This window comes from Pseudomyrmex gracilis, unplaced genomic scaffold (genome assembly GCF_002006095.1).
Source record: "Pseudomyrmex gracilis isolate BER0280 unplaced genomic scaffold, ASM200609v1 scaffold_748, whole genome shotgun sequence".
NCBI lineage: Eukaryota > Metazoa > Arthropoda > Insecta > Hymenoptera > Formicidae > Pseudomyrmex > Pseudomyrmex gracilis.
Genome location: NW_018021332.1, coordinates 24,834 through 33,249, shown reverse-complemented (window position 1 = coordinate 33,249; position 8,416 = coordinate 24,834). Strand labels below are relative to the sequence as shown.

At 31.6% G+C, this 8,416-nt stretch overlaps 1 protein-coding gene across 3 annotated transcripts in view; it reads left to right on the top strand.

The window, feature by feature from the left end:
• The window catches only part of LOC109861417 (orexin receptor type 2-like), an 11,645-nt gene extending 6,207 nt beyond the window's left edge, over nucleotides 1-5,438 (top strand). For all 3 annotated transcript variants that reach the window (XM_020441057.1, XM_020441056.1, XM_020441054.1), the window contains one exon: nucleotides 5,366-5,438. The gene's annotated coding sequence lies outside the window, so the exon portion shown is untranslated. The remainder of the gene's footprint in view (nucleotides 1-5,365) is intronic.
• The last annotated feature ends 2,978 nt before the right edge of the window (nucleotides 5,439-8,416 follow it).

The window sequence follows — 8,416 nt, the reverse complement described above, 5'->3', positions numbered from 1 at the left end:
TGTGTGTGTGTGTGTGTGTGTGTGTTGGTGTGTGGGTTGGTGTGTGTGTGTGTGTACAGAGTGTTCTATTTTTTAAAAGATCCATTCAAATATCTCAAAAACACTGCGTTAAATTGACAAATGGTTCGGACAAAAGTCTTATGACTTTGAGGGAGACATAAGATGGTGCCGTTGATTTGATGGGTTGCGTTGTCAAGGTCAGGGCAAAGTCACTTAGACTTCTTTAAACAAAATCCTCCAATTTACATTGCATATTCTCGCAGCTTATCTCGAGAGCTTTTCAAAACACTATAATAAAGTACTTTTTTTTGTTATGTACTTTTTGAGTTGTAAGTTGAATATAATATATTGTAATAAATATATGTAAGTCAGTAAGAGCCGATCGCAGGATATTGTGCGAAAAAATATGCGTATATATATGTATGCATACATTTATATATATGCGTTCACGTGTAAATTTTTCACGTGAGTTTTTTGAATATAATATATTCTGTTGATCCAGTCAATAGAAACAAGATTGGAAGATGATCCAACCAATGAAAGTAAGATCGGTAATTGATCTAGTCAATGGAAACAAGATCGGATCAACTATCGATCTTGCCTTCATTGGCTGGATCATCGTCCGATCTTCCTCAGAATACAAAAGAAATGTAAATTCGACTAAGCAACTTCCGCATGGTACATTTTGGGTAATGTTAATGCCGACGGTACTGTAACTTTCAAGCCTTATACTCCAAAAGTACTTTAACATTATTACGCGATAATATAAAAGAACACTCTTTACTTTAATGTTGTTGTTAGTTTGAATGAGTTCTTAACGATATTTCAAAATTTCTCGATTGTAGTTGGGCAAGTGTGAACCATTTGCGGGGTGTTTTGCAATAAATAAATCTGTTATTTTGATTTCCAAATGTTTCAGCTTTATTTGTAGCCTTCTTCAGTGAGTCTCTGTATAACAATTATTTTTTACAAAACTTCGGATTGATTTTTACAAAACTTTGGATTGAATCTGTGAATATTATGATAACAATCTAATATCTACCTTTAATAGAACACTCCTTCCTGATTTTTCTAATGACGAACAGTTTTTTGGTTAACTTATAAGTTAACACATCACTTACACACATAGAGAGTTTGTTATTAGATAAAGCAAAAATAACTTCCAAGTTTATCAAGAACAACTCAAATATTATATTTACACGAGCAGATAAAGGCAATTCCACGGTAGCGATTCTAAAGCAAGATTACATCAAACAAATTAACGAAATATTACAGGTTAACAATACATACACAGTTTTAAATAAAGACCCAACGAAAAAAACAGAAAACGAACTAAGAGAACTACTAAACAGATGGTTCACTAAAGGCTTCATAAGCGAGCAAACTAAAAAATCACTAGTATCTAACGACTCATTAGTACTCAGAGCATACGGGGTACCAAAAATACACAAAAAGAATTATCCGTGCCGCATCATAATTTCAACTATAGATAGCCCGCTCCATGGTTTTGCACTATATCTGCATAAAATTTTACATAAGAGTATTCCTAACTCACCTTTTTTCGTGAAAAACAGCTTCCATCTGTACAACGTGCTTACTAACATTAAATTTGATGATGAATTTGTTCTACATTCCTTAGACGTAACATCCCTATTTACCAACATACCGATAGATATGGCAATACAGGGTGTTTCTAATAGATGGAGACATATAAAAATCAATACAAAAATCAGTAAAGAAGAATTTTTAATAGCATTGAATTTCGTGATGTCGTCCACATATTTCACATTTGACAATAAAATCTATAAACAGACATTTGGCTCACCCATGGGTTCACCCCTTTCACCGATAATGGCCGATATAACAATGCAAGATATCGAAAATAAAGCACTTAATTGAAATCCAACATCCCAATATATTATAGATACGTGGACGACATCATAATAGCCATCCCTAGAAACAAAATAGAGAGTGTTCTTACAGTCTTTAAGAACATTCTCCGAATTATTGATTTTCTTAGGATTTTCTTTAAATTTGCGGTATACATAGTTTATGATCTATTTATACGTAGCCTGTTTGGATAATAGGGGTAGCAATATTAAATTCCAAAATATGGAAGATTTATATTTCAATTTTTAACATGGATTTCCTATGCTGAGCCTTTGTGAAGTGGAGTTTTTTAAAATTACTGATGACAATTTTCTTAGGATTTTTTAAAAAAACAAGTATGTTGTAGTGGAGAGTGTTCTAATTAAAATACGATTTTGAATAATATGGCAAGCAACCCTTTTTTTCAAACTACAGCTTTTTTTGTTTCTTTTTGGTTTTTTTTTTTTTGCTAAATTTATGTGCGCTGTGTACTGCAGCTATTTTTGAACTTCTGCGCAGAGTAAGCGGGTCTTAACAGTGCTAAATAGCTCAACCTAACTTTGTTACAGCAGTAGAAACTTACTTATGAGAAGAGATATTTTAGGTTGCTAACCACTGTAGTCGGAGAACGTCCTTAACAGCATTCACGACAGAATACAATTTACACAAGAAATTCAATCTTACGACGGCATCGGTTTCCTCGACTTGAAGATCAACATAGTCAACAATGGAGTGCCCAGTAAACAATTTGTTCGCAATTTGCCAGCAAATTGTCAGCAATTTTAAGCAAAAATATTCAACAAAAAACAAATTGGCATTAACTGTGTCCCCATTAGGCTTCGATTTTGTTGCCAAAGCTTGTCGACAAAAAGTAACAGTAAAATGCTATCAAAAACCGAGCAAAGCCTGATAACATAACTTGAGACCAAATTGACGCCAAATATGAAGCAAGATCTGCGCAAGACGATTTGATAGCAAAAGTACATTTATAATATAAAAAAATGACTTAGATTCTTTATTTATATTCTTGAGTAAGTTTTCTTGGTTATTCTCTATGTTGTCTTAGTATTACCTTGTAGAAAAAATCCATTGTGTTAGAAATCATCTCGACTGGATTCGAACCTGTAACCTGGAACCCTCTGATTACCAAGCGGGCACTATCAATTTAGCCATTGAACCTTTCGCAATCAATTACTTTAAAACTAATATGTTAATGGCATTCAGTGATATTGTTACTAATTCTAAATAAAACTATTTGTTACTAAGTAAATCAGCGAAGTTTTAACTGTTTCCTAGTAAAACTAATCTGTTACTGACACCTAACTTTAAGAGAGGCATTTTTTCACTGCAAATCAGTGATATTATCACTGAATCAATTAGTGAAATTTTAATTGATTCTATTAGGAGAATGCAGTTCGCTTTTCATATCTGTTTAGGAAAATTCAATTATTTATTAATAAACGATAAATATTGTGTACATGCATAATCTAAGTTATATATTTGATAATATAGAAATATTATAAAATTATTTAAAATATAATATTATGTTATGTCATTTTAATATTTATATAATTCTTGTCAATTTAATATTCAAATGTAAACATAATTTTATATATATTATGTATAAAGATTATATATATATATACATATAATTTGTAAAAATAAATTTCAGATATATGTCACTAATTCTTTACAAATTTATACATACATAAAAAATGCGCGTACATCTAGCATCGCTCGTATAGGTTTTCTAATAGTTAGTTTGCTAAAAAAATATTTCATCATGTCATTTTAATATTTAATTATTGGTAATAGGGAAATAGGTTAAATACTCAAATGTAAAAGTAATTTTATATATATTATGGATTATAGATAGTGTGTATATACAATTTAGAAATAAGTCAAGATATAATTAAATGGCCTTTTAAATACCATATATTTTGACTGAACCGCAAGTCTTGCTCTGGTTTTGCTGTTATTTTGCTATCAAGTCGTGTTGCGCAGATCTTGCTTCATTTTTAGCGTCAATTTGGTCTCAAATTATGTGCAAGCTTTGCTCGGTTTTTGCCAGCAATTTGTTGTTATGTTTTGTTAACAAGCTTGGATATATTTTTGCTAGCAATTTTGCAATATTGCCAGATAAAACAAACTTTGCATCATATTTGGTGTCTTTCTGCTAACAAAATTTGTAACAAGCATTTGGCAAAATCTGTTTCGACAAATTTGGTTATCTGAGTAATGTGAGCGCGATGTACAGATGTCACCTTCAATATATACATGTATTTATCCTGTTAAATCTTCGTTCCTGACACAGTAATGACGAACCTCTTGACTCACACACAATGAATTTTACAATTGACACATACAACTTTTAACTTATAAGTGAACCAAAAAACTGTTCGTCATTAGAAAAATCAGGAAGGAGTGTTCTATCAAAGGTAGATATTAAATTGTTATCATAATATTCATAGATTCAATCCAAAGTTTTGTAAAAATCAATCCGAAGTTTTGTAAAAAATAATTGTTATACAAAGACCCACTGAAGAAGGCTAGAACATAAAGCTGAAACGTTTGGAAATCAAAATAACAGATTTATTTATTGCAAAACACCCCGCAAATGGTTCACACTTGCCCAACTACAATCAAGAAACTCTTTACTTTATTATAATAAAATACAACTTGTACTTTGTTCTGATCTAATACAAGAAAATTCAAAAAGAATTAGAGCTGCCCATTCGAATCGTTCTGATTCAAATCTCATTCAAATTTTTCGACCAAACAATTGTCATCAGAGACAACTCATCTGTCTTTTTTTTACTAATACAAATAGCGCAGCTGTTTTTACCAGGCAGTTGTAGATTTCAGTAAGGAATTGAAGTGATTTGGATGAGCACCTGGTAAAACATTTTCCATGTATAAAATTGTATGAACATATTCGGCATATAAATTTGTATAATTAGATATAATAATTTTAATTTGTATATAAATTTATATATCAAAACATTTTTTTTAAATATAGTAAAAATATAGTTTTATATGATTTTTTTGTATCTGATATGATACTAATAGAGTTATTTTGTAATTTGATATGGAATATCTCTGAAGCCATTCTCTCAAAAAAAGAAATTCTCCGTGTATAAAATTGTATGGACATATTCGGCATATAAGTTTGCATGATTAGATATAATAATTTTTATTTGTGTATAAGTATATATGAAAAATGTTTTATATATATCGGGCAGCTCTGATTCTTTTCGGAATCCTTTGTGTTAGATTGATATCAGTTGTACTTTGGAAGAAACAGTATTCCTTTGTAATTGTCGTGTATTAACATTGCAAGAACTGCAAGTTACAAACCGTAGATGTAATGAAATATATATATATGTGTGTGTGTGTGTGTGTATGTTTAGCGTAAAAAAATAGCGTAATATAGTTTATATTTAGTATAGTTCGCAAAATACCAGATACTTACACTTCGCTTCTATGTTTGTTGCAGGAAAATTCCGCAAAGAGTTTAGGCGTGCTTTTCAATGTCCTAACAATAAAACCAGCACTCATCGTGGATTTTTCTCAAGTGTTTCGAATCCTCTGAAACAGAGATCTCGACGTTATACAAGATCAGTTAATACGACGTCCATTAATAATAATGTTCAAACTACTGAATTTATAGCAATTAGTGGTGTACAACAGGTTGAGAAACACGAGTAGAAAAATACAAATAATTACTGAATTAATGAATTACAATTCTGTAAAGTGTAACCTACCTACTGTTCTTGATTAAAGACATATGTTCCTACATACATACTAACAACAAGTACAATTAAGTTTATCTCAATCAACCAATAAAGTTATGTTGTTGAATTGAGATAGACTGAATCGTATTAGTAACCCGGTAAAAAATTTTTCATATAAACTTATACATAAATTAAAATTAGTATATCTAATTATGCAAATTTATATGCCGAATATGTCCATACAATTTTATACACGGAGAATTTCTTTTTTTAAGAGAAATAAAACGGCTTAAAGATAAATCTTAAAAAATAAATTGAAGACCTTGAAGCCTGTAGTCCACTGGTGGCGGTGTAAGTTTAAATAAAGATTAAAACCAAATAATTGCTAGGGACGTTTCGATCCCTTTTTCGAATTTTATTGTGATCATCTTCAGCCAAAGCTGTAATATACATGAAAATTAGTTTGTATACATCGTCTGAAAAAGAAATTATAAAGAAATTATGAAAACAATGAGTATATCAACAAAGTAAAAGTGATAAAATATAATATAAACCGCAAGTGTGTTATAATAGAAATAAGACGTATTTACGTACCGTATAAATTCAAAGGACGCGATTACATGTCAACAGTCATATCCGAGAGGAGTCACAAAACAAGGTGTGGCAAACAAATGAACATTTGTGTTCTTCATTACCCAGATAGCCAACTAAGTGCAAGTTGTTGGCAACTTGCCACAAATATTACTCATATGTTTTCAGCAATGTAACAAAAGGGTGTATCCTCTTTTCAGTATGTTCTTGCCAACAACAGTTTTCAAAATATAATAACAGCAAGTTCTCAACAACTCATCGGCAATAAACTTATATTAGTTTTCTCAACTTATGAATAAAAATAATTGTTCATATATTGCTCACATATTGCTGACTCATATGTCCTAAACATTGGCTACAACAATTGATTGATAATAAAACTCAGCATATTGATACTGAATTGACAAAAACATTTTCGTTGCGTTAAATAAAAACAACACAACAGCAATTGGCGAGCAACTTAATCTATACAATAATTTGCTTTATATTGAGTTTTCACATTTGGCTATCTGGGTATGGTTACTAAGAAATGAAATGGTCATAGAAGTAAAAATTATATTTATAGAAATTAGTCCAAACATTAGAATAAAGTCAATGCGGTTAAAATTAGTCAAAAGTATTCGAATAAGAAAAGTCAGTGAATAAAAAAACTGAGATATGTAAAATTAACAAAAAAATTGAACTTATCAGAACACTCACGTTCAGTCGCCAATCACAAAACACCACGAGACTCATCTCTAAAACTGCCGGACAACCGCGCATGGTAGACGTTGTACGATTCTCACTGTCAACGTGCGAAATACATACAATACATTACAATACATTATTGTACAATACAATAAGATCAATGGAATCTCTCTTGTACAAACATTTAACTCTTACCACAGTAGATTGAAGTTTACTTTTGAACTGAAAAATGATAGAAGCATTAACTTCTTTGACACAAAAAGTACCGTTGTCAGTAACGAATTAATACTTGATTGGTTCCGAAAACCAACTTTCTCATGACGATATCTGAGTTTCTTTTCTCAACATCCTATGAACCAAACAATAGGTGTCATCTATGACATTATTGACCGTGTCATGCTTCTGTCTCATCCTAACTTCCATGAGAGCAATATTAACATTGCGATACAGATGTTGTTAGCTAACGATTACCCCCTACACTTGATTTTCAGAACGTTTAAAAAGAGACTACATACTCTATTTAATACAAAGTTAAATAGTTCTGCCCTTTCAAATGTCTCGTCACAAGAGGACCGTTCACCTAATGTTGGCCCTGACGAGTTAAAGAGATTTTTCACTCTACCATACATTCCGGATGTTTCTGACAATATTATCAAAGCTTTAGATAGAAAGAATTTTATCTTTTCTTTTCGGAGTCAGAACACTTTGAGCGGATTTGTGAGGATTCACAAGAATGTTCTTGATAAATATTCAAATAGCAATGTGATCTATAAAATCTCGTGTTCTTCTTGTGATGCGTCGTACGTTGGTCAAACGAGTAGAAGATTACGTACAAGAATTTTGGAACATCAACGTGACTTTCGCTCGGTTTACGACCGCCAATCAGTGGTCAGTAGACATCGTAGCGATTTTGGTCATGATTTCCTTTGGAATGATGTGGAAATTCTTGACACAGAAAACTTTTATCATAAAAAATTGATATCTGAAATGTTGCATATCAAAATGCAGAAAAATGGAGTCAACTTGATGAGAGATACAGAGTTCTTGAATCTTCCCTGATAGCCACCTGTCTGTGTTTTTGCTGTCATGTTGCCGAAAACAAAACGCTTGAGTTTTCAGCAAATTTAAAACAAGGTGAGTCAGGCATTTGTCTTTGGTTTGACATGACACGTATTCAACATGTGTTGCCGACAACTTGCTGTATATTTGCTGTCAACGGTTTATCACTAATATAAAGAGCAACATGACAACAAGTTGCCAACAACACGTCATAAATTTCAGCAAAAATACAAATATGTCAAAAACGGACAAATATATATTCAATAACACATCGCTCTGTGAAAAGGGAATTAATTAATTTGAGATTTCACTCAAATTAATCTTTGGAGATCTGATTTAGTTCGCCGATCAACTGATTAACTCGATGAAAGATACTGGACCCGGAAAAAATCCTAAGGTGATGGGTAGGATTTGAACTCGAGACCTTCATATTTGCAATCCCTGCACTCAGTCCGCAAGACTACTTGTTCCTTACT